Below are 24,929 nucleotides of genomic sequence, written 5' to 3'. Positions count from 1 at the left end.
ATAAGGATAAGGAGTATGAGGCCACCAACTCTGAAATATTCTCATCTTTGGGACGTGAGCTTAGTGTTGAGAATGTTTGAGACATGGACGGATAACGAGGAGCTATCCAGGAAGGCCCTATGAGTGAAACTGGCTACCTTACTCTGCTTAATTTCGTGCAAGAGGGTCTCAGATTTCAAAGCTTTAGAGGTGGACAGGAAGTTCTTTTCACCTACTGGTGTGATGTTTCATATAGCGAAAGGAACTAAGACAGGGACCAGCACAATAGATTATGCAGCTTTCCCGGACAGACCGAGATTATGTCCAGTCAGATATCTGAAGGTTTATGAAAGTATTGCAGCACAATTTAGGCCTGCAGGGCAGTCACAACTATTAATAGCGGTAAAGAAAGCTTTTAGGGAATTAACATCAGCCACACTTGCAAGATGGGTAAAATGGTGCATGAGCTAAGCAGTCACTGATGTATATCATTATGGGGCACATTCGAATAGGGGTGCCATGGCATCCACATCATTCAAAACAGGGGCATGCCTAGAGGACTTTTTGAAGGCGGCAGACTGATCAAACGAGTCGACTTTAAGAAAATATTATTTTCGACCAATGGACTCGGTGGTGAGTAAGCTTTAAACGAGCACAATCTGAGCCTCCGGGTCTTGACATAGAATACAGATTTTCAATACATTCGTAATGGAAAGTCACGATTCTATGATTAAGGATCAACCCACCCTTTCAATTGCGAGAATAGAATATGTCTGAAAGTGATATCATTGATTGTGTAAAAGTTTATTTCAGATCTGATATGTTTTCTATTTGCGATTGCCCACCCAGTTTATAGTGTTTGTTTAATAGTGCAGTCTATGTCTTGACAGGTACAGATCCCAAAGCAGCATCGGGAACATGAGGAAAAGGCAAACGCGCAATGGCGAGTTCAAGCTTTTACCGTTTGGGATGCAAGTTTTGGTTATCGATCAGCTAAAGAAAGAGGAACAAGGACAGAGGTTGTTATATGGGACTATGAGAAGAGGTTGGACGGTTTGGGATCACGTGGAAAGTTAAACCAACTTTTTTGCGAACTTCAAACGCACTTATTTTCACGGAAGTTGTAGTTCTTAAACAGTTTATTTTGAAAGGTATGTTAATTGGTGTTTGGCTGCTTGAGGAGTAAAGAGTTGAGATGAGCATAATGTCTTTTACTGAATCATGATTTTCTATTACGAATTTATTGAAAATCTGTCATATCTTAAGCATGTAACTGACACTGTTGCTCAAATCAATAATGTTTCAGAAGCTGTGTGGATAACAGAGCTTTCTAGTTCCCTACTCCCAGCGTGGGAAAGTCATCCAGACCCTTTTTCATTGGAACTTCGGGGTTTGTAGTGCTATATTTAAAACGGAAAACACAAAACTAAAAGACTCCCAGGGTTACAAGTTAAGAAACGGGACTTGGTGACTTTCTCGCGCATGGTAGGTGGGAAACTTGGGAACTCTCTGGGTTAGAAGATATTACAAATAGGTGAAGCAATACCCATTCTCAAGAACTCTAGCAAACATGGTATAACACGCACCATGTGGGTTGTTTAGCTCGGGGGGGATCTTATCTCTCAGCGTTGCCCTTAAATGCATAGGCTCTCCTAATATGTCAGTCGGCTTGACTAGGCATACATTCGGGGTACCCTTGGTTTGCCTGGTGTATACTCAATATTGGGAATAAATCATCTGGGCCGCCCCGCTCTCTCTTGGGGTGTGTTCAACGAGGCTCTAAGGAGAGACCAGCTCGGCGGCGGTGTCGAGCCTCAGAGCTTTGGTCGCCTCAGATGTAAACAGCCCTGTAGCTCAGGCCACGCCCCCCGTGTAATTGGATAGGGGTATGTTTATCTTCAACACGGTCGTTGTCCGCGCGCCGAAGATCCGAGGACTCGCGCGTGCGCAGCCCGGTGACAGCGCACATTGTAGGGTAAGGAAAGCGTGTGTGTGGGGCGCATAGTAAGGGCTCCCTGACGTCATCGCGCCAGGAGCAGCGTCGCGCGCGCGGTGTGCGCAGCTTCGTCTCGCGGGAAGTGGAGGGAACCGGAGGAGAATAGTACGCCGCCATCTTAAGTCGCACGGAGTGGAAGGGGGCGGAGTATGCACCGGAGAGGTGAGTCCGGGGGCTAGTGGAGGGGGGGCGGAGTATGCACTGGAGCTGTGAGCGAGGGGGCGGAGACTCCAAGGGAGGGCTGCTGAGCATGCAACAGCTTGCAGCAGGCATGACAAAGTGGTCAGTGCAGGGGGGGGCCGAAGTGTGCACCAGGGGGGCGGGAGTGGTTGGCCGAGTGCATGGTGCTGCCTCCAGATAAACGGAATGAGGAGTAGCTGGTGTGAGGGTGGGGGAGTACTAAGTTTGCGCAAGCAGGTACTGGGTAGGAAATAGTTTAATAGGCGCCTGTTAGTGGGGTCGCTTTGGCACATTGGGCTTTTGCACTCTGGGGCAAAACGAGTACAAACCCAGGTGGGATGTTGCCAGACCCTGGAGAACAGGAGGGAGGCGAGGGGGTACCGGATCGTAATGTGGAAGTGGCGAGGGGGGCGGGACCGCGTGCTGTGCTTTGTCAGGGAGCACTTTAAAGAGCTGGGAGTCTGCGCGGCAAGCATGCCTGTGTATGGGAACTTACACTTGCATAAAGGCTGCATATGTGCGTGGTACGGAAACAAAGAGCGTGGGTACTCCGGCCACACGTTGGTAAAAGGTGTTTGGTGATCAGGTTATGGGGTAACAACATTTGACACTTTTTGGGTCGTCTTGTTCCACAACCTTATGCACTCAGTGCATTTCAGTGCCACATTAGGTGCCCCACACAGTCCAAGAGCCCTCGCCGCAACCTTGGTGGGGAGTTGGGCACGAGTTATTTGATGAGCTGACGCTCATGTAGCTGTGGTGTTATTATTTTTCCGGGTTGGGTGACTTGGCAGCAGCGGGTGATCGTATGATCAGTCTTGGCGCGGATGGACCTCTCCACGTGTAGCATGAACCCTGTTCTTGTTTGATCCTTTTGTCTAGACGCACTTCACGAGGTTATTTTTTAGCGAAGGAAGAACTTGACGGCCAGTCGCCATGCGACGTGTGAGCTTATTGACATTCCACCCCCCCCCCCTGGTCTCATTCAGCCCAACCCACGTGGTCGTGGTTCATCGGCGAATTGTCATTGCACCTATTGGAATTGATGGTATTGTTCACCTGTCATTGCTGTTAAATCGTACTAATGGGATAAAGTCTTGTATAATGTTTCTTGAGAAAGAGACACTATACAGGAGGTGAATACTTGTAAACTACTAGGTAAAAAATGATGCTATGTATTTTCTAAAAATAACGTGATTGGTATGCAGCCGGAGTTGCAAGTTGCAACGTTAGTGGTGGCACAAGACCGTATAGTCGTCGCGTGATTCTGTGGGGGGTCACATTTAAAACAAATAATAGTTCTCCATCGAGTACTTTACACACCCCTCCAATCACACTGCATTGCGTGATGTGCAGACCTTCGTGTTCAAGAAGTCTATGGGAACCTTTCCTCTGCTCCTGGCTCCTCCACAATAAGAGCCCAAAGCATGCGGCAACAGAATGATGTATGTGAAGGGAGGAGAATGACGGCATCACAAGTCGGTTTTATGGTGATCAGTAGCACAGCAATTGGGAGAGATGGCACACCGGGTGAGGGGCGATTGTTATGTTGTCCGCTCCCATTCTTCGCCTGCTTGCCGCTCACATGCCCCACAGTCCAATACAATAATCTTAATTTAATGCTTTGAGTGGAAAGCTATGTAATGCCCAGTAACAGTGTGGTGCCCTTTTTAGTTGACATTTCGCTAATAGCTTATTTTGTGTTGAATGTTTTCAGCTCAGATTATAAACGTTATATACGAATCCGCAGTCTTGCCGTCGATCTGTCGCTGTGGCGAATTTGCACTGGCTACGATGTATTTATTGCTAGTCCTTGTGAATAGGTTCTCCGCTTCCTAACGTTCACCTTCTGACCCTTGAAACCGTAGGCTCGTCATAACATGATAGATTTATTTATGAGCCTCTAGTTTATTTACTCTAGTACTATATGGAGCACCTGCTTGTTCTTGGGCCCGTTTTCCTCCCTTGTTGTGCTTCATTGTGCAGTTACAGAAGCGCTAGTGATGCGTACCATTGGCCGAGTGTTTTCAAAATAACCTTCCCATTTGAGCCGATTCTGTTAATTGTATTTCTGCTTAACCTTCCCGTGCGGTTTCATAACATATTCCACCTGTTAAAGTTATGGTGGTTTTTGAGTGCCCAAAGTACAATCGCATAGTAAGTACGGTCAGTGCCCTTGGATCCATTTAAATTTTTCAAACTCAATTTATGTCCCATTTTTGTATCACTTTTCACTGATAACTAAGCATTATTTTTCTTCTTGAAGCCCTCTTTATTTACCACTAATTGTAAAGAAGGTTTCCAGTTTTCTGTTCTAACAGGTATTTACACCTAAATACAGATGGAAATCAATCTGCTATCGGTCTGTATTAATAAAAATAGGAAAACAGGTCTTTGTGTCTGGTTCTCTATGACGTCACTCGCACATCCCAGGCCAATCGCATTGCAAATTGCACGGAGGATGTAAATGCTGCAGAAAAATGCATTAAACTGATTCAAATTGCTGACAGCATATGATATATTTTATTTATATGTGCTTGTGCCAGACCAGGCGAAGAGAGGGGAACAGGGGAGAAACAAAAACAACGGTCTTACTAGGCCCAGTGAAATTGAGAATATATATCTTAAGGCAGTCGGTCACATGAGCAACCATTTGTTATGGAAAATATGGAGCTAGCATTTCTTTCCGATATGGCTGCATGTTATATTTTTATAATTAGAATATAATAAATGCAGGAAAATAATGGTTGCAAATATCTTTTTATGACAAAAAATAATTGTGGATAAATACAGGAAAAAAGGACAACACATAAATGGATAAATACAGATGGAAATGGCAGAAAAAATAATACTATAAAACTGGGAGCCTTAATTCTAACGGGTTGTTTAAGAGATTGTTCTGAAAATGTGCATCTCTATCAAGTTTTTGTACCCATAAATTCAGTTTTACTAATTGAATTGGTCGACTTTATGATCACACTTATTTAACCTTGAATGGCATGGTATATACGTGTGATTTTTGTGAAGTCAAGCCAATTTTTTAGTTTGTATTTAAGTTTTATTTTTGTTGTTTGTATTGATTACTTACAAGCCTGGAGAGTGCTTTTGAAACTGAGACTGAGCTACACTGCGTTTGACCTGATGAAAACGTTGGTCACGTCATGTAATGAAATCCCAGCTTGATGTGGATTGTCTATTGCATGGGTCTGCAACCTTGGTTCTCCAGGTGTTTTGCAAAGCATCTGAAGAGCCAAGGTTGGAGGTGCATGTAAAAGACAACCCAGACCAAGTTGGGAATTCATTTTATTGCGTGCCCAAACACTTCGTTTTGCACTAAGCTCCATCAGCCTTGCTAGTATGTTGAGGGATCATGGGAGTTATAGTCCGAAACTTGCAGACCTCTGCCTGGTCTATTGCGTCAATGTGTTATTTTTCTGAACTGATTAATGACTTGCAAGGTATTTCTTTTGGTTGTGCGTTGTAACTTTATTTAATAATTCTATATTTAAAGTGTAAAATGGTTGTGTTTAGCTATCCCTTGATAGTGCGCCGAAAAATAATGGAATGGCAAGTAGTGATGATTAATAAAAGGAATTTATTTTTGTGATGTTGGAGCCTTTGTGGATGACACGTGTTTCGTCAGAGCTGCCTTTATCGAATCCAGGCTATATAGATAGCTCATCAGTCACTGCATAATGCATAAAGGTGCTGAAGTTCACAGGGATGAATCCCTCCTGGTACAAAGAAGTCCTCCGTATGTAGGAGTGTGACACTCAAAGGCTCTAACATCACAAAAATAAAAGCAATTTATTAATCATCACTACTTGCCATTCCATTATTTTTCAGCGCACTATCAAGGGATAGCTCAACACAACCATTATATATTGTCACAAACGGAGTGACAAAACCTGGTGCGACGCAAGATCTTTAACATCACCTCAACTTTCATGGACAAACCCTTTTAATTTAACGGGGCGCGTAGGTACTGCAGCAGGTGCCATCACAAACAGTCCCTCACCAAGAATGCACTATATTTAAAGTGCACTACATACCAGACACGTTTTTTACGCTGTTATTGTTTTAAGGCTTATTTTTATAATGCATAGGAATTGACGCAAAACAATATGGAAAGGAATTAACATCGGATTCTCATGCAGAAATGTATTGAACTGGTGAACGTGGTATAAAGCGGCACTGTCCTTAGCAGTGCTTAAATCCTCTGTGCTGATCTCTGTACTGCTCTGTGTTGGTGAGAGCCAATGACTTTCTCGCAAGCACATGGCAGAACACTTCTCAGCATAGATTCTTTAACCATACTTGCCAACATTATGCATTCTCTTCGGGAGATGTTAGTCAAGTCCTGATTTTAAGTTTGCGTTCTGGGACGTAGTCATGTATCCCCATTATTAATCCAGGAATAAAAGTCCTAAAATGTCAGTTTGAAACCAGAACTGGAGTAGCGTCTCATGGAATGAGATGCATATTGTTGGCATGTATGCAAAATATAGGTCTGCTCTATATTGTAAACTCTTATTTATATTTAAAAAAAGTAAGCCTCCAGAAAGCCTAGTGAGGTGGAAGTATGTCTGTTATAGTGCATTAACTATATTTCTTGAAATTTGCCTAAAAGGTGCATTAGGCGCAAACATAAAGCATTAATGGTCATAGGCACTGGACACACGTTTTATAGTTGCTTTTCATTTGCAAATTATATCTGTTTTTATACTTTGCTTACTCCTACCTGCTCGAGCAGAATACAAAGTCTCATTGCAGAAAGGTTGCAGCAGAAATTAACCGATTTAATGGCAGAGTTGGGATGTAGTAGTATAGATGGGTAACGAGTAAATGAGAAGTAGCAGCACGCTGGACAAACGGACATAAAAATGTGAAGGACTTCAAAGGGAAAGCAATACAAAGAGATGGTAAAATATTAAGACACACATCAAATTGGCAAGAGAAATCACAACAATTGAAAGTGGGGTCAACACAGGCATTTTTGGGTACATGCCACTGGTACAACATTCATGAGGCTGGGCTATATTAGCTCCTGGGTCATGATATTCAACTCTCGGGCAAGTTAAGAACATGACATGTTAAAAAACACTGCTGGGTGTTTGCCTCACGTTTTTTTGATTGGTGGTTTAATGCACTTTTGGGTTTTGTACACATGCTCACCCTATAAAACAACGTTTGTGGTTTGCACAAATTAATTGGTAAGTTATAGTAGTTTGAGAAAATAAAACATAGTATCATGTTTACAGATAAAACGGTCCAATCAAATTTATTTGTTGATATGCAGATTTAGTGGCAGCCCAGTTGTTTTTTGACTTGTCATTAACAGTCCGAAGCTTGAGGTATGAGTGTCTCTGTGTTTTGATGCAGCCTAGACACCTTTTCTCTGTGGGTAAGCACACTCATTTGGTATTTTATCATACCTATGATTAAGTGCTCCAGATAGGAATTTGGAGTGAGTATTTTACTCCCATTTTTTTTAGAAGAGTAAAAATGATTTTCCTTCTTCGCAAGAGTAAAAAGTGCCTGAAAACTATCCAATTTGTGCGTAAAAGTAAAACGTTCGAAAAATAGGTGACAAAACAGCTGTATTTCAAAGTGGTTTAAAATAATGTATTGCACCTGTGGCAAATATTTTCATAACACAAGAACCTTGTAGATGCATACTACCCAGCTTCATCTTCATAATGCTGGGGCATAAACTCTGTTAACCATTACTACAAATGCAGCTAGTTACATCGCGTGATTAACAAATCAAGTCCCTCACTCTACCAGCATCACTGCTCTGCCTCCTGGGCCTACAGTTACTGCCTGCTTGACAGCCACTCCATGTTTTTGCTCGATCTCTCCTTCCATTTGCTACTTTTTCACCTGTCTCTCACTTTGTGACGCAAAGCCACTTTTTGCGGTCTGTTTCTTTGTCACTCTGCCTCGCCCATCTCTACATTCTATTGTTGCCTTTTCCCTCCTATATCTCATTTTATTGGTTGATGGAACTCTTTCTCTCATGTCATTACTCTGGCTATATGTTTTTTTCATTTTCTCAGTTGTGGTTGCTACTTCTTTTGATTATCTTTCTTGCACTGTCACTTATGTTATTGGCCTACCCTTCTCTTGCTTTTCTATTTCCATCTCTCTGCACCTGCTTTTGATCTGTTTTATTTTACTGTCTTCAATTGTCTTTTTGCTGTGATCCCTTACTGCTATTGTGTGTTTGTCCAATTAACTCTGTTTCCCTTCTCACTTTGTGTTGCCCTATCATGTAGCCCATTGCTCTCTTACTATTGCTCGAATTCCTGTTTTGGATTGTCTAGTATGTTCACTGTCCCTTTGCCCCTCCCCACCCAACAGCCTCCACGCCACACCTTTGTTCTTCTGTGTTGCTTAGGTTCAGAGGTTCTCTTCCTCTTCTGTGTTTCTGTTTGCCTTTTCACATAGGACCAATAAATATCCAAAAAGCTGAAAATGCCATTTCTATTTAAAAATCAAGTGCAGCGTTACCATTGGGTGCTCCTTTTTGGAGGTGCTCAAACCTTCTTTTGGCCATTAGGCTGGGAATTATAGAGTTAGAGGTTTGTCTGACCAGAACGAGCACTTGCTTTAATGCAGATGCGTTACCAACATTGTATGCCGTTACAAGAGCCCATGTTAGATGTGTGTTCTGAGCCATTGAAAGCATAGCAGCCATGAAGAGTTGTGTTCTGAGCAATCATAGGTACAGCAGCCCTGACGAGTTATGAGCCACAACAAGTAGAGCATCCCAGATGAAATGTGTTCTGAAGCACTGAACATTTAGTAGTACTTTTGATAAGTCGAAAGTTGTCATCCGTGTTACAGTTGAATGTTGCCTGCATCTTAAATGCATATCTCTAATGCAGACTCATTAACTTACCTATTAACCGGATTTGAACTAACAGGTTACACAATCTCTGCAGCAGGGTTATTAACCCACTGAGCTGCCTTTCACAACATGCTGTTGACACTGAAAGGCACGTAGGGTTAGGGCACTAGCAGTTCCATGTGTGGGTCGCCTGACATAAATGGCTTGTCAAAAGGTCCAAGCCTGTTTGTACTATCCTACATTAGGCAGGAGATTCATAATGAGGATTTGAAATGTGCTAGATTTTTGGCAGTGGGACTCGGTAATCGGGCATGGGAGAAGCAGAAGTTTTGAAAAGCGGGAGACTGAATAGAAGCGATTGAAGTATATGAAGGCAATGCAATCTTCTCACACTGTCGGGGGTTGGTGGGAAGAGCTTAGACACTGTTTTTGTTAAGTTATTTATGCTTGTACCGCACCAAAGCTCGTAGGCAGCCAGGTGCCGAGAGACGGGTATAGTGACCGAGCTACTCGGGGAATACATACTAATTAAAGAGATATGTTTTCAGTTGTTTCCAGAACGCAAGTAGAACCTTCGTCTTACGCAAGGAGGCCGGTAACGCATTCGCTCCTTGAGTGGAAAAGGCCCTGCCGAGCCCAAGATATTGTTTCACTCGATGTTGTCCTAATAATAAGTCTTCAGCTGACCTAAGGTTTCTCTTGGGCTGATAAATACTAACAGCGTCCTTCAGATAAATTGGAGCCTTCCCAAAAATGCATTTATGGCAGATAGTTAGGAGTTTAAACTGGATTCTGGTTTCCACAGGAAGCCAGTGTAGTTTTTTCCTAGCTGCCGTAGTAGGTTCTGAATGTTTCATCTGGAAGATGATGCGGATGGCTTTATACTGGACTTTTTGTAATTCTTGGATATTAGCTTTGCTTGCCTCACCTAGGAGCGCATTGCCGTAGTCTACACGTGGCAAAATAATGGCTCTTACAAGTGTGGTGCGATTTTCAACTGAAATAAGTGGGACGACCTGCCTGAGCACTTTAAGATGATAATTTGTGCTCTTAGTGATGGCTGTGACATGAACTTCACAGTCTAGGCTATTTTCCATGAAGGTGCCCAGAGTTTTAACTTTCTGCACAACCTTAATAGAACTGCCGTCTATCCTGAAACTTGCATACTCTTGGTCCAATTGGGTTAGTGCCTGACTGGGGCCAAATAGCATCAGTTCCGTCTTTAAGGCATTCAAGCAGAGTCAATTTGTGGACATCCACTGCTTTATCGGTAGGTAAACCATATTCACTGTTGTTGGTCAGCATCGTAATCACCAGTGATATCGAGAACCAATTGAAAGTCATCAGCGTAGTTACAAAAGAAAATCTGAAAAGACTCTAATTCACTATAGAGAGGGAGAATGTAAATATTAAACAATAGTGGAGAAAAACATGCTCCCTGGGGTACACTAAGTTGTGATTTAGAACACTATCCCCCCCAGTACACCTGTGACCGTCGGCCCTCCAAGAATGATCCTAACCAAGCTATGGCATTGACAGAGAGGCCCTGGACAGTCTTCATTCTGTCAGTAGAATTTTATGATCAAGCAAGTCGAAGGCTGCTGATAAATCCAACAGCATCAGCAGCCCGACTTATTTTCCTCCAGTTTAGACAGCATGAAGGTCTGTAGATCCAAGAGAGCACTCTCAGTATCATGATGGCTTCTAAAACCCGATTGTTTGACGTGTAGTATACCAGCCATCTGTACATAAGCCTGTAGTTGGATGGTTGCTACCTTGTCTACAAGTCTAAGAAAGAATAAGGTATTGGTAATCGGTCTAAGATTAGCTGGATCGGTAGGATCTAATCCTGCTTTCTTTAATAGGGGGGAGACTGCAACATTCTTAATCGACTGGGGGATAACCCCTAACCGGAACAAAGCATTAGCAAATCTGCAAAGAAAAGGGGCAAACAGTTTAGAGTTTAGAAGGAAGCAGCTCACCAGGGCAGTTAGTAGGATGCATCATTTTAAGAATATTAGTAATTTCAACAGTAGATTCCCTAAAGGTAATCGTTGTTGCTAAACTGGGTGAGGTGGCAATCTTGGGTATACAGTCCGGCTGAGTGTTTTGTCGGATTGATACCTGAATACAATTCCTCCATAGGCATTGACAAGGGTTTTACAATAGGCAAAGGGAATGTCAATGCTTCTTGCTTAATTTTGTCTTGCGCTTTTAATAATTTGTCTGAAAAAGCTTTCTGTACCCGATCACAATCTTCGGCTGTGGGTTTTATGGGGGGGACTACAAGCAGTGGGGTTTTACCACGATCTGAAAAGGCGGAATAATTCCTTTGTCTGGTCTCCAGCTGAGTTAATTTTCTTAGCCTCAATAATTTCAGATTTGTATTTCTTCTCTTTACATTTCCAATCAGACCAGTTGGTGATAGAGCTATCTTTCCGCCAGATGTGTTCGGTCTGCCTCTTACTGGCTCTGAGTTCGGCCAGGGCGGGGGAAAACCATCTATGGCGGTTGGGTAAGTCTCTAACTAATTCACCTTTTTAAGGGGGCAAATGTGTCAAGCATTTCAGTAGTTTCCCTATTGTAACTATCTATAAGCGTTTCAGGGTCATCAGTATCATTAGTTAAGGTCATCAAAGTGTGCATGTAGTCGACCAAAATGGAGGTGGTGATATTCTTTAGATTACGAGCTCGGACCGAATGCTTGGGAACATGCACTCTACGTGCCAGGGCAGGAAGTCTCAATACACAGGTTCTGTTCTCTAGCTCGCTGCACAAAAAGACCACACATGTTCGTGCTTTCTTAACAGTAGCTTTGTTAAGAAATTCAGACACTGTCCCAAAACATAGCAGTCCTGCTAGAAATGTGTGCATGAGATACAATCAGCCCTGCTGTGAATATTTGGCATTGTGCCATGACATGCGCACGATGTAGGATCTTTGTTGATAAATTAGGCTAATTTGCCTGAAATATATAGCCGTTCTGTTGAGAGGTACAGGTACAATCTGTGCCACTGAAAATAAATATTTACAGTACTGCTTCTACCTGTGTCCATTATACTTGCTTGCGGTGGATGGTTAGAAAGAAGTTCAGACCACATGCCTAGCTATGCAATTGGTGTGCATCTGTAATGAAAAGAAAAAGTATGAAATGTTCATGCTGCTGCAACTGCGTTGCCTCTATTAAAGCCAATTAAACAGAAATGCAGCCCTTGTTTAAGACAATTTTAATTTTACACAATACTACCTGTGTCCTAAAGCAAAGTGAAAAGTATGTTCATGATTCACGATGCTTTAATAACACTAGCCTACAAAATGCAGGCAGTTGAACAAAACACAAATTCCCTTTTAGATTACTCAAAGTATCTTGGTAGAAACATTAACATAGTGTTAACAAAATGAAACAGATCAGGACTCATTCCAGATGCTTCTTTCAAGAAACTGTGTAGATTGCTAAAGAAAAGAGTGGATTTGCAAACTTCTGGTAGCCTGGCTGTCACCAGTGAGCTCCATGATTTTTGAGGGTGCTGTTATCAATAGCCTGTGTAAGTTGTACGCAATGAAGAATTAAAAGGGCTGTACTGACAAGAGCTCTGTGCGCAACAAGATCTGATACGCACCTTATCTGGAGGGCTGGTTACAAGTTAGGAAAATGGCTTGCTTGATTGTAATGACTTATTTAGAAGATATTACCCAGTGCCAGCCAAACACATTGCCAGACATGCAGCTTTCACCGAACAGCAGCCTGCCTGGGAACTACGCATGCACAGACGTTGCTGGACCAGGGAGCTTTTGCTGGTGAGGCAAGAAGGTTGATTAAAGGGGGGGGGTGTGTGTGTGTAACAGGTGGTGGGACAGATACCAGGATGTCCCCTGCAGAACACTAGATGGGACGTGGGAAGAACAGGGCGCATGAAAGAAAGGGAGTTGCAGGGGAGTCGCATGCATTGGAAAAGGCTGGGGAAGCAGATGCTTGGAGGAAATGTTTACCTGCAGCGCAGCATCCAGGTTTTGGTAAAACCAGCCTGCAGGTTATAGAGAACTATTTTGAAAAATTAGATAGTATTCCCATTTGTGATGTTTCTGAAATAAATGGGCACACTAATTGTGGTTTTACAATTTCCACTCTGAGATATGTGAACTCTTTTTGTTTGTGAAATACTTGTATATCATAAATGAAGGGGAAAGTAGTAAATGTTGTATATGTATTGTGATGGTAAATATATATTTTCTTGTTTTTTGTTTTTCGTCTTTTGTAAATGTAAAAAGGAGGTTTTGTATACCAGTTACAATAAGATGATACAAATAACTATAGCATGTCCTGGGATAACATTGGAGTGTGAGGTGGATATTTGACGTTTTTATCAAGAGCATTGAGGCTGTCTAGATCTAGTGGCACAGATGTGGCCGCTTTACCTTTTAGGGATTGTCACTTTACAAAGGGGCTCAGTTTTAGTGAGCAGATATGGCAGTTTAATTTCTATGCATGGTAAATTGATTTACGAAGGTGGGTCTTGAACCCCCATTTTTGAGTTGGTCAGGTCATATTTGCAAGGCATATATTGGAAAAATTGATTAGCAGTGATTGCTAATTAAAGTTTACCATCCTTCTCTTATTATTTTTTATTTTCATTTTCTTAATGTCAGTAGTAGTTATTTGTACCCAAGATACAATACAGCATTTTTTTGATTCCTCTGAAGTAAGACTTTAGTGAGACGAGTAATGTAAAGGTTTCTGCATGAATGGACAAAACTAGATATGAAAAAGACTTTGGAAAATTTTTGTGAAAGGCTCTGTGCGGTTGGTGCTGCGCACGGCGGTGTCTTGTATACTGTATGCTTGACCCTCATTTGCTGTGTAAGTAGAGTTCATAAGTTGCATGCATCAAACGTTATCCATGTCCTAACTGGAGACGAATTATGTAGCAAAGTGGTGTAGCAGGCAGGGTAGTTGTCAACTTCAGGTAGAAAAGGTGGCCCTTGCCTGTCATTGTTGTCAATATAGCGTTAAATTCCACTTTCTAGGGAGGGCAGGGACAGTAACACCCCTCAAGCCCAAGCCAGATGTGCCCAATTGCAGCTTTCCAGTACTGCGTGCACACTGAATCCGTGTTTATTGCTATCGGCACCCGAGCTGTCATCTGGGGTGCTGACACATTGCACAATTCATGCTTCCCTCAAAAAGAAATTACGTGCATGTCTGCTTGGAAATAAATAATTTCTAGGACCTGGCGGTGGACCAGGTGATATGCAGTTGAGCGGGCAGGGAGACTCTGGTGGGTGGGCGAGGTGGGGGGGGGGGTTGGTCCAGGTGAGGCACTCCAGTAGAGACTCGACTTGGGACACTTTCTCCAAGGACACGTTTAAGCCTGGGCAGAGGGTGTGGTAGGCTGGCATGAAATGCAGGCTGTGTTTTGTAGGTTCGACTTGCGCGCCAGGATTCGTAATTAAGATTTAATAAACGGGAGCTAAAGCAAGCTCGTGGTTGTCGGGCATCGTGCACTAAATGCTGAAGCTACCGCTGGAGAACCAGGAGGGAGTACACAGCGCACTGCAAATCGAACTTCTACAGGAGAGTCAAACTTTAACTTTTGCCCATTTGTTTTGCGTCTGTTTGGCCATGTGGGGGTGGGGGAGCACTTACACTTACGCCTCCCCTGCCCCTTTAGCAAAAGTGAGTTATTGGGCTCGAGACGAACAAAAAAAAAACATGCATGAACTACGCAAGATCATAAAACAAATGGCTCGTTATAGGCCCTTTATTCACACGAGTTGCGTGTGTATATATATATATATATATATATATATATATATATATATATATATATATATATATATATATATATATATATATATATATATATTCACACGCAAACAAGCGGCGAGTGGAGCGTGAAACTCGCTGTGTGCAGTGGGATATGCCCCATTGCGTCCTGCCTCTGTTTTTGTTGCTATCCAACCGTTTGACAAATATATTTTCTTATAATAAAAGTTCGTAATTTATTACGACGTGAGTCTGGCTTGTTCATTTTGACTCTATGCAGTGGAGACTTTGGATTATATATATATATATATATACACTACTGAGTCCCTCAGCAGGTAGGCAAAAAGATCACTGGGTTTGAGGCGGAGCGGCCTCCCTCTCAACGAGACTACATCACCCGGGGGTCCAGATTACAACTCATTCCATTATTATTTTTTTAACTTTAGTTTTCAATGCAGTGACAAACGCACATCCTCAAGATACAGTCCAAAATGGAGTTGCGGTATATACATCAATCGAAGAAATACTTTATACGAATATGTGGGCGCCCCATACATCATGATGATACAAACATCTAGATCGCATTTATGTTGTTTTAAACTGTGTTCTGCGCAGTTAAATATTAACGGAATGGTGCCCAGATATTCTTTGCTCTGCAGCATGGCGTCACATAGGCCTCCTCACATTCATTGGCATAGATCATTTCTTGTATCCACATTTTAATGTCTGGGTCTTCTCTAGATTTCCATCGCAGTAGAATGCATTTTTTTGGCCAGTGGGCAGCTCAGATTTGAGGCATCAAGAGTTTTATCGCAATCTTTCCGATGTCACCAAACAAGTCTTTCGGCATTTTTCGGCATTTGCAGATGCAGTGGGACACCAGTACATGTATGCAGGACATCTGCTACCTCCAGCCAAAATTGGGCACCCTAGGACAGTCCCAGTACATATGATACGTGTCGGCTACCTCCGCATTGCACTAGATGACATTTGGGCAAACCTAGCAATTCCTGCAGTGGTGTAATGTAGCCTATTAAGAACCTTGAATTGCATGAGTCTGTGTCTAGTATTAAGGGACACCTCCTTTGTCAGGTGGCACCAGCGAGTCCACTGTATCAACCTCCATCTCTTTGACATTCATGGTTTGTGTCAGTGCTTCTTGGTATTTTTTTGTATAACTTGGATACTAAGCCCCTGGGGTACCCTCCTGTTACCACCACTTCACACACCTCGGGTTCCTTTGGGAACGATGGCCAGTGCCCCCTAAAGGCCGCTCTAATTCTGTAATGTTTTGATGGCGCTAGTGCCTAATTTCTCAGTGAAAGCTGTGTGTGACAAACGTTCCCCCTGGGAAGAAGTCATGTATCGTCATTAAAGAATATGGGTCTCACATTTTCTGTATAGTTTTGTCATAGGTTGTGGCCCTAGGCAGTTCCATAAGGGGATTACTCCTGTGTAAGGTACCCTAAACTTTCAGTCGCTTAAATATTCTAGTCCAGGCATTGACCGTCGTACGAACCGGATCAAAAGTGCATGCGTCAGTGTGTCGGTTGCCAAGTACAATCATGCGCAAGTCTGAAGGGGATGCGCTCTGTTTTTCCAGGCCTGTGTGTAATGGTTGATTCTGAGAGGGGTACCAATGCCAAGCAAAGTGAGCTATATTATGAGGTAGCACAGGCACAAAGTCTGGGGCTTGGAGCCCTCCCTGATGGAACGGTCTGGTCATGTTTTCCCACCTCATTCGTGGTGTGCTCGTGCCCCATGTGAAGCTAACGACAAAAGCAGATTGTCAAAAAATGTGCTCTCTGGCCATACAGGGATGTTGGTAAAGTAATAATCTTTTCGGAACTGTGACCATCTTAAGAAGGGACAGTCTACCATATAGTGAAATTGGAAGCCTAGCCCAGAAATTATACCAAAATGTTGCCTTCACAATTATGACGGGTGAAAATGGTGTTTTTTTTTTTTAGCCCCCACATAAATATATATGGGGGTATATAATATTATGGGGGTTGTGGGGGGGGGGGGTCTCTCCCCCAACCCATATATATTTGTGGTGTAAAGGGGTTTTAAAAAAGTCGGTAATTTCGGCCGTTGCAATTGTGAGCGTCGCAGTAATCTCATAGATCCCTAGCGCATAGGTTCAGTTTGCCTGCTTAAGTGTATGCATTTAGTTTCCGCGGTTTTCAAGTAGTAATGAGTGAATATGGCACGTGACCACTATGCCTAGATGCTTCATTTTGTTTTGGGCCCAGTGAAATCCTTCAAGATTATGGGGGGGGGGGTGGGTGGACTCATATAAGGGAAATAGTTGCGACTTGGTCGTGTTGATGCAGTATCCTGGATATATAGCAAATTTGCGGGCCTCTTCCTGAATCGGTCCAACATTTGTAGTGGGTGGTCTCCATTAGGCCAATGGTTCAATAGTAAGGGTGAACAATAACTGGGATAATGGGCATCCCTCTCTTGTGCTTTGCTCCAGCAAAAACGTAGGGGACAGAGTGGACCAAGTCCGAACCCTGGCCGCCGGGGAAGTGTATAGAAGGCGGACAAACTAGATGAATAACTCGCCCAGGCCCATATGGCGCAGCACTGAGAAAAGAAATTGCCAGGAGACTGAGTCGAAAGCCTTCTTGGCATCCAGGGAAGGCCGCCTGTGCCTTAGGGTTGAGTTGTGCAATGATGCCAAATAGCCTACATAGGTTTAAGGCCGTTGTCCGCTCGGGGATAAATCCTGATTGGTCAGGATGCACTAGTGTGGAAGTAACCTGATGGCTAATAATTTGGCGAACATTTTTGTGTCTGAATTAATTGGGGACAGTGGCCTGTACGAGCTCATATCTGAGGCCGGTCTATTAGGCTTCAGTAGGACTGTGATTGCTGCTTCTGACATTGACGGAGGTAGTCTGCCAGTATGCAGTGCTTCTGCACATATTCGCAACAATTGGGGAGCAAGGGTGGTGCTCAGTTCCTTGTAGAGTTCGATTCCCCAGGCTGTCTGTGCCCAGTGCCATACCAGAGGGGAGTGATTTTAATGGCTTTGATGATCTCATCAGTGGCAAGTTAATGTCCATACGGGCTTCGTCCGATATCACCACGAGCAGTATTTCATCTAGGTATGAGTTCTGTTGTGCAATTGTATGTTATTGTATTGGGATTTGTAGAATCTATAGAATTCAGAGTTCACCTCTTCAGGAGTGTTTAGGGTGGTGCCAGTGATGTCAAGGATCCCTGTGATTTGTTGGGAGCCGATCTCGCTCTTGACCGCGTTTGCCAGCTGGCGTCCCGCTCTGTCGGCCTCGCCATATTGCCTGGCCGTATAGGATGATGCAGTAATTGGGCTTCTCTGTCTGCTAGTTCCCTAAACTTTAGTAGGTTTCCTTTAATGCACCCAAGTAGAGCACGGTCCTGAGTGCTTCTGTATTAATTTTCCAGTTTTTTGACATCGGCTTCTACTTAATCTATTTCCCCCGCTGATGGCTCTTGGTGTCCAAGAGGCTGCCTAAACGATTTCTCCTCTAATCCACACTTTGTAGTCTCCCATACTGTGCTGTGGAGTTGTACCGACCCCTCATTCCTGATGAAGAATTTGACCGTGCCGCTGTGCAGTCCCCCAAGGAAAACTGGGTCTGTGAGGCACAATGGGGGCATGCGCCATAATGGTCGCGAGATGGGTCGTGCGTTCCATTCAAAGCTCAGAATAATGGGAGAGTGATCTGAAATGGTGCAGGGGGTGGTTAGACTCTACTACACTTGCCATATGTGAAGTAGAGACCAGCCAGAAGTCTATGAGTCTATGGACTGTGGAATAGTAAGTGTGTTGTTGTGTCGTCTGGTTGCCGGCTCGCCATATATCCGTTAAATCCAGATGCCCTACCACAGTTAATGGCATCTGGGCCGCAGTGGCTAAGTCCCTCTGTGTGATCTAGGATCAAGTTAAAATCCCCATCCCAGATAATTTGCGACTGCGGTTCCCCGAGCAGGATATCGAGGAACTGACTATAAAACTGCGGGTCGTCAATGTTAGGGCCGTAAGTGTTTATAAGGGTTGTGGTTACCCCAGCCAGAACACCTCAGAGAATAACATACCTGCCTTGCGGGTCACTGCTTCGTTTGGACTCTTGAAATGGTATAGACCGATGTATAAGTGTAAGCTCTCCACGGGACCGAGTCGAATAATTACTGTACCACCTTTGTGGTCCCCATGCTTTAGCAAATGAGTCATTAATTGATCCCAGGGCGTGTCTCTCCTGTAACATTGCCACCTAGGGGCATGCCTATTTATATAAACTACAACCTCGCGCGACTTGATAGGGTGGTTGAGGCTGTGTATATTCCAGGATATAAACGTAATGTTAGTACCCAACATGTCTGGTGCGTAAAGTTGCGGCCCGACTGGTCGGGGCATATCTAGGGCATGAGCATTTACAATATTCGAGGAGTAGTTTGCACTGTTTTCAAAACTTCAACACACTACCTCCCAAACTGTATACCCAACCCGTCAGTGTGAACATTAACAGATTCAACAATTCCCCTGTCCACTACCCACATCGTCTTCCCCCAACATGACGATGTAACCCATTATAAACCATAACATTTTAGAACGCTCTCGGGGTGCGCTGTGTGTTAGGCAGAATTGCATGCAGTACCCTCTGGGACCACCGCATACAATTGGGACTACAGCTGTAAGCAAATCCAACCTTTGGTATAAGTCTGTACTACACAGTTTTGTGGTAGCGAGCTGAGCAGCCAGGCTTATCTCGAGTGAATGTAGTAGTAAAAGAGGTTATATAGAGGTCTTACGGTCAAAGTGGTTCAAGTAGACACTTACGCTCAAGGTTTCTTGGTAAAACACTTAATAATTTATTACACATTAATTTAGAAAACATTCACTAGAAGGAGGCAACTTAATATACACAAATACACTTCAGTACCAAACCAATACGTTTCTAAGTAAATTAGGCTCTCCTGAAATAGGAGCAAAACGGCATTTCAGTCACTTTAAATAGGAGGACAAAGGCACAAGTTAGCAGAATAGATCACAAATACTTTCTTAGGCAGTGCAAAAAGTTTTAGTTCACTAGAGGACTTGATTCAGTTCAATAGGCCTAGGCCAAAGTCAATGGAATAGTGTCTTGGATAGGAAAGAGCAGTAAACGGTAAAGTCTTTGGCAAAGTTCTCAGAAGTAGTTTGTACGATAAGAATCATATGTTTGGTCACAAGCTGATTAGGCCTGCAAGTTGGGAAAGTTCCACAAACTTTCATCGCGAGAGGTAAGTTCTCTCAATCTGATTGGCACATTATCTTTAATATGAAGAACAAGATGCAGCAGAAGACGTTGGTTCCTGGCAGTTCTTGCAGATCTCACTGTTCCTGAGCCTCTTCGGGCGACTCCTGCACTGCACGGGATCGTCGAAAAAAGCTGACAAAATGGCATCACTTCAGTTCCAGTTGCTGTAATTCAAGCACACAAGCTGGTGTCCTCCCACCCCCCCCCGGTTAATCCTAACCAGCTCCGAGAATGGTATCCAGGTGGGTTACGAGTTGATTGGTCCCACCAACTCGAAGGAAGACGTCGTCCTTGAAGGGGCTTCTGAGGAGGTGAAATTGGCAATTTGAACCTGCAGCAGGGCTTCACCTGGCAATCCAACGGTCCAGGAGTTGCAGCAGCCGTTCTCTTCCAACTCGTCTTCGGTTCTTTCGTTTTCAGTGGTCGACTCTGCTTTCCGGTCCAAAAGACTCGCCTTTAAACAGTTTTCTTTCATTCCAGCCTAGCTGCCACTCGCCCTCACGCCAGGGTGCATTTGGGTCTCCTAGGAGACTAAGCCCAGGGAATTTCGGACACCTCCCTCACTTACTGCCCACCCCAGACATTGACGCCAGAGGCGGTCTCAGTCCTGAAGCCCGCCAAAGTCATAGAAACAAAGGGACCAAACCTAGTTTGGCGCACAGAGACAAACGCTAGAAGGACCTTTGCAAAAAGAAATGGCGAAAAAAGACGACCAGGAACTGCTTAAACAAAGGGGTTTAAGGCGCCATCTTGGAAAACATGGCTCCTAGGATTTTTAGCTAACGGTGTTGGCGTCGCGGAAAAATCATGGTAGTTCGCTGTAAGACCACTGCCACCAGCCATTTCAATAGAAAAGGGTAGCATTTTTACTGCTACATGAGTTTTCTAGACACGGGGATACTAAGTAACCCTCAACACTCTATAGAAAGATGGTGTGTGCTGGGTCTAGGAATTTAAAAAGACTAGAAGTCAATTTAACCTTACATTCTCTGGGAACCGGTAGTTGATCCCAGAGACGGTATTTAAACCTTTGGGAAGTCTAAAAAGACCTCCCTGTGTCACTGCACTGAGGCTGCTTTGTAACACACATGAAAAGATGATGCCCATTGAGTTATCTTAAAACTCCATAATCAAAGAAAACAAGTGTAAAATACACGAGTGGGGGGGGGGGGGTTGTGCTCTTTTTTCCAGGTTAAAAAAAAAATCCTCAAAATCCAGCAAAGTTGCTGGGGGTCTCTAAGGTGAAGGGAATTAGCACATTTATGAGAATTCGCCCTAACACTGGGTACGCTGTGTGCAGTCCGCAAGACTAGGTAGACGACCGCCTGTGTGCAGCCAGCTTCTCAGTAGGAGTTGCCTGTGCCCAGTCGTGACGCAGGATTGGGGCTCAGCTGCACGGAGGGGGGTTATCATTTTCCATGTTGGTTGGGTAGTTGTCGTCCCTGGGAGACCTGCAGGGGCAAGAACCGGGTGCGCCCTTCCGACTAGAAAGTGCTGTGAGAATCGAGTGGTATCAAACAATGATTTCAAAAGGTTCTCTACAAATTGTTCCATTGGGCCTTTGCAGGAGCCCTCTGGAATCCCAACAATCTGGATGTTCTTCTGGCACGACCTTGATTCCATGTCGTCGCATTTTGTTGCATACTTTGCTGAATTCTTGTTGTAGATGTGCAATGTCGCAGTCATGTTTTGCTGCTTTGTCCTCAGCTTCGCTTACTCTTGTTTCCATCTCTGTGATGCGAGCCCCATCTTTTTCAAGTTTGGATTTCAAAGAGCCAATGTTTGAGACGATGTCATCAAGCTTCATGTTTACAGCTAAGAAGCCATTTTGCATAGCAGTGAGGCGGTGGTCGTCCCTGGTAGCCTGGGATGCCGAAGCGCCCTCATCTTCAACTGCCGCTGCAGCAGGGTTTTTAGCGGGGCGCTGGTATACGTGTCCATTGGGCCCTTCTTTTTGGATCCAGCACCCAGATTCCAACTAACTTTTGGCATACAATGCACTCTCCTTTATGGGGGAATTTCCCCGCTCTTCTCAGTTGTCTGCCCTCGGCCAAAGAACAGATCACAAGTCGAAGGAACAGAGTGTTAAAAAAAACCAGTTAGAATCGGAAAAACCCAGCGCCCATCCGCTTGAATTAATTTCCAGAACCCCTTATGCACCTGCAGGATGCTCCGACTCCTGTATTCGTCCTTCAGTGGACAATATAATGACTATTCTCCACAGTAAGTCCACTCTGCAATAATATTTGTGACCTTGCCCTGTTTTTTCTGCTGCTCGTTTATTCTGTGAGGCCTGCAAAAGCGCAGGTTTTATTATTGTGATGGGAGAGTGTGTCCAAAATGGCTGCTCATCAACGCCAACATTTTCGCACAAGCATTACACCATTATGTAGGATTCATGTTTTAATGTGTACTTGAAGTTCTTATTCTTAACATTCTCAAATACTAGCTAATGTCATGAAAATGCTCTTGTTGGAATGGGAAGCCGAAAGTAGTTGTTGGTTTCAAGCTAACCAGACACTCCTAGGCTAGAAGCGGGAGATAATTGGCTCCCAGCATTGTGCTGCTAGCCTTCCGATCGTCCAGCTATCCCTTCCAGGTTGCTAACTTATACAATGCAGTCCTAATCCTCGAGCAAAGTGAACTCTAGAGACTAAACAGTGTATGATATTGTAGTAGATGTGCAGGCTCGATGGAACTATTGATCGCAAATGTGCGTATTCAGTAGAGGAAATAAAGTAGTAGACAAACGGAGTGCACGGCGATGCAGACGGAGAGCTGGGCAAACCTGGTGTTGCATTACAATTTGCCAACATCTCATTTTAAGGGGAGCTGGTATAAAGCAACATAGTGATGAATACAGAATGTCCATGTGTTTGAGAGAAGCTCATGGGTTGAGCACTGTTTAATACAGATGCAGGTCACAGATCTAGGTTTTTCAGCAAAAGCATATGGGTGTGATCATGTACACTTTCAAAAGTGTACACTCGTAAATATGTCCCTTCCACTACAAAATGGAATATAGTTCATATGGAGATTAGATACAGTAACCTAAACTTTACTGAAACACATGGGGACAATGCATTGTTTGCAGTAGATATTCTTTAATTAGGCATTTGGAAGTTTTAGAGTGGAGATGATTACTGCTATACGATCTCTGCATTAGCCCCTTTTGATCATGCTGTGAAAATGGGGCGTAGACAGCCCAGAGGCCAAGGGGACTGCAGTGTGATCTGTTTTAATTAAACGGGGTAATTTAAACTGCCAACTGTTACAAGTGTCAAATGAATTTGCAGACCTACACAATTATATAGCAAATTGCCATAAGACACTGCTTATTCTATGCATCGTTTAGATATCCAAATGGTGGTAGTAACGGTAACCAATAGCTTCTCTTAGATTTTGGCGCTAATGACATTGCATGTATTGCGCAATAGTTATTTTGCTGGTCATGTGCACCACGTTCTGAAATCGTTTGCACGTATGTGTATAAGTTGGAAAATGTTTAATGATTATATTTCCGTCTTCAGCACTGTTTGGGTTCAATAAATGATAGCTGCTACCATATTGCGAAGGTGGAGTTGGACATTGCAATCGACTGTCTAGTGTTGGGCTAGATAATGCTTGTATGCTGTTGTTTTTACCCCCAGAGATTGGTATCATTGGGACTTATCAATCGATATAGTGTAAGAATAGGTAGTGATGTGGAAAATAAATATCAAACCTTAAGAGGGATCATATATTCGAATTTAGATTCTTTTGTTGCAGATCTGAAATTTATTTAGACCTATATTGTCAAGGTTGAATTGGCACCAGTTTGATTTGTGGGCTGCAACGTCAATGGCCAAGGCTTCAACCAGAGTTGCAGAAGCTTTGTTGTTGGCACTGCAGCCCACAAACCATAACATTTTTGCCAAATCAATGCTTTTGTTGGAAAGCGCAGGCACTTGGAACAACTGTGTGGTGGGATTTCTTTTCTTTTTCTCTTCACGTGTGGATCCTGCTGTGGCAAGCACATTTATTTAGAACGTGAGAAGCGGGCAACACTATTGTATTACTATGGATGTTACTATATTCAAGGTGCATCCCAGTTTAGACGCAGTGGTTGAACCAGGGCAAGGAAAAGAAACTGTTTGCACCCAAGAAGCTTAGGTTTTTATCATTCAGTAACGTTTTTTGAAACGGGCTAATACCAAAATGATGTATTCCTCATAACAATATCCTCTTGTAAGCAATCCTCGTTTGTAGAGGCAGATGATGTTTGGATAATGTATTTGGGACCACTTGGTCCTTCAGGGTGAACACTACCATTGCGTACAAAATAATTGTTACAATATGTTTCACAGAAGGACATTACACATTTAATTTTTACTGTTTTATAATCACTGTGGAAACTACATACATGTGTGAAGAGGCTGAAAAACAAACTGACCCAAATGTAAAGAATGGTATGTTTATACATTGTGTACGATGGTAGAAATGACAAGTTGGGGAGTATCATGATTTTTTTTAGCTAGTAAAAAAATCCACTTGGGAGTAGTTGATAAGTAAAGGAATCTATTTTCTATTTGTGTAATATATTTCTTGTCCCCTTGTATGCATACACATTAAAAGCAGATGGGCAAGCTCCTTTGTGTCATTCCCTGTTTTATGTTGAGTAATTGTACTCCCTATTTTCTCATTTTTAGGGTGTAAAAGTGGCCAATACACCACCTTATCTGTAGGCATGTCAAGTGGTTCTACAGCACAATTAACTGACGCAGGTGTAAAAGAAAAAAAAAAGGAAATTAAGAACCATGATGGAAAAAGACATGTATGTGCTACTTAAAAATGGAAGGAACAAAAAGTTAGATTTCAGACTCCTCT

The 24,929-nt window shown here is 43.3% G+C and overlaps 1 protein-coding gene across 2 annotated transcripts in view; it reads left to right on the top strand.

Annotated features, from left to right (window-relative positions):
- Window positions 1–2,012: 2,012 nt before the first annotated feature.
- GPBP1L1 (GC-rich promoter binding protein 1 like 1) overlaps window positions 2,013–24,929 on the top strand; it is a 602,443-nt gene continuing 579,526 nt past the window's right edge. The window contains exon 1 of one of the 2 annotated variants that reach the window (XM_069642387.1): window positions 2,013–2,137. The gene's annotated coding sequence lies outside the window, so the exon portion shown is untranslated. Of the gene's footprint in view, window positions 2,138–2,187; window positions 2,258–24,929 lie in introns of those variants that run through there. The other variant, XM_069642388.1, reaches the window with a different exon arrangement.

Source organism: Ambystoma mexicanum, chromosome 1q (genome assembly GCF_040938575.1).
Source record: "Ambystoma mexicanum isolate Mex_15411 chromosome 1q, UKY_AmexF1_1, whole genome shotgun sequence".
Taxonomy (NCBI): domain Eukaryota; kingdom Metazoa; phylum Chordata; class Amphibia; order Caudata; family Ambystomatidae; genus Ambystoma; species Ambystoma mexicanum.
The sequence above is the reverse complement of the archived record's forward strand: the minus strand, read 5'-3'. Positions and strand labels throughout refer to the sequence as shown.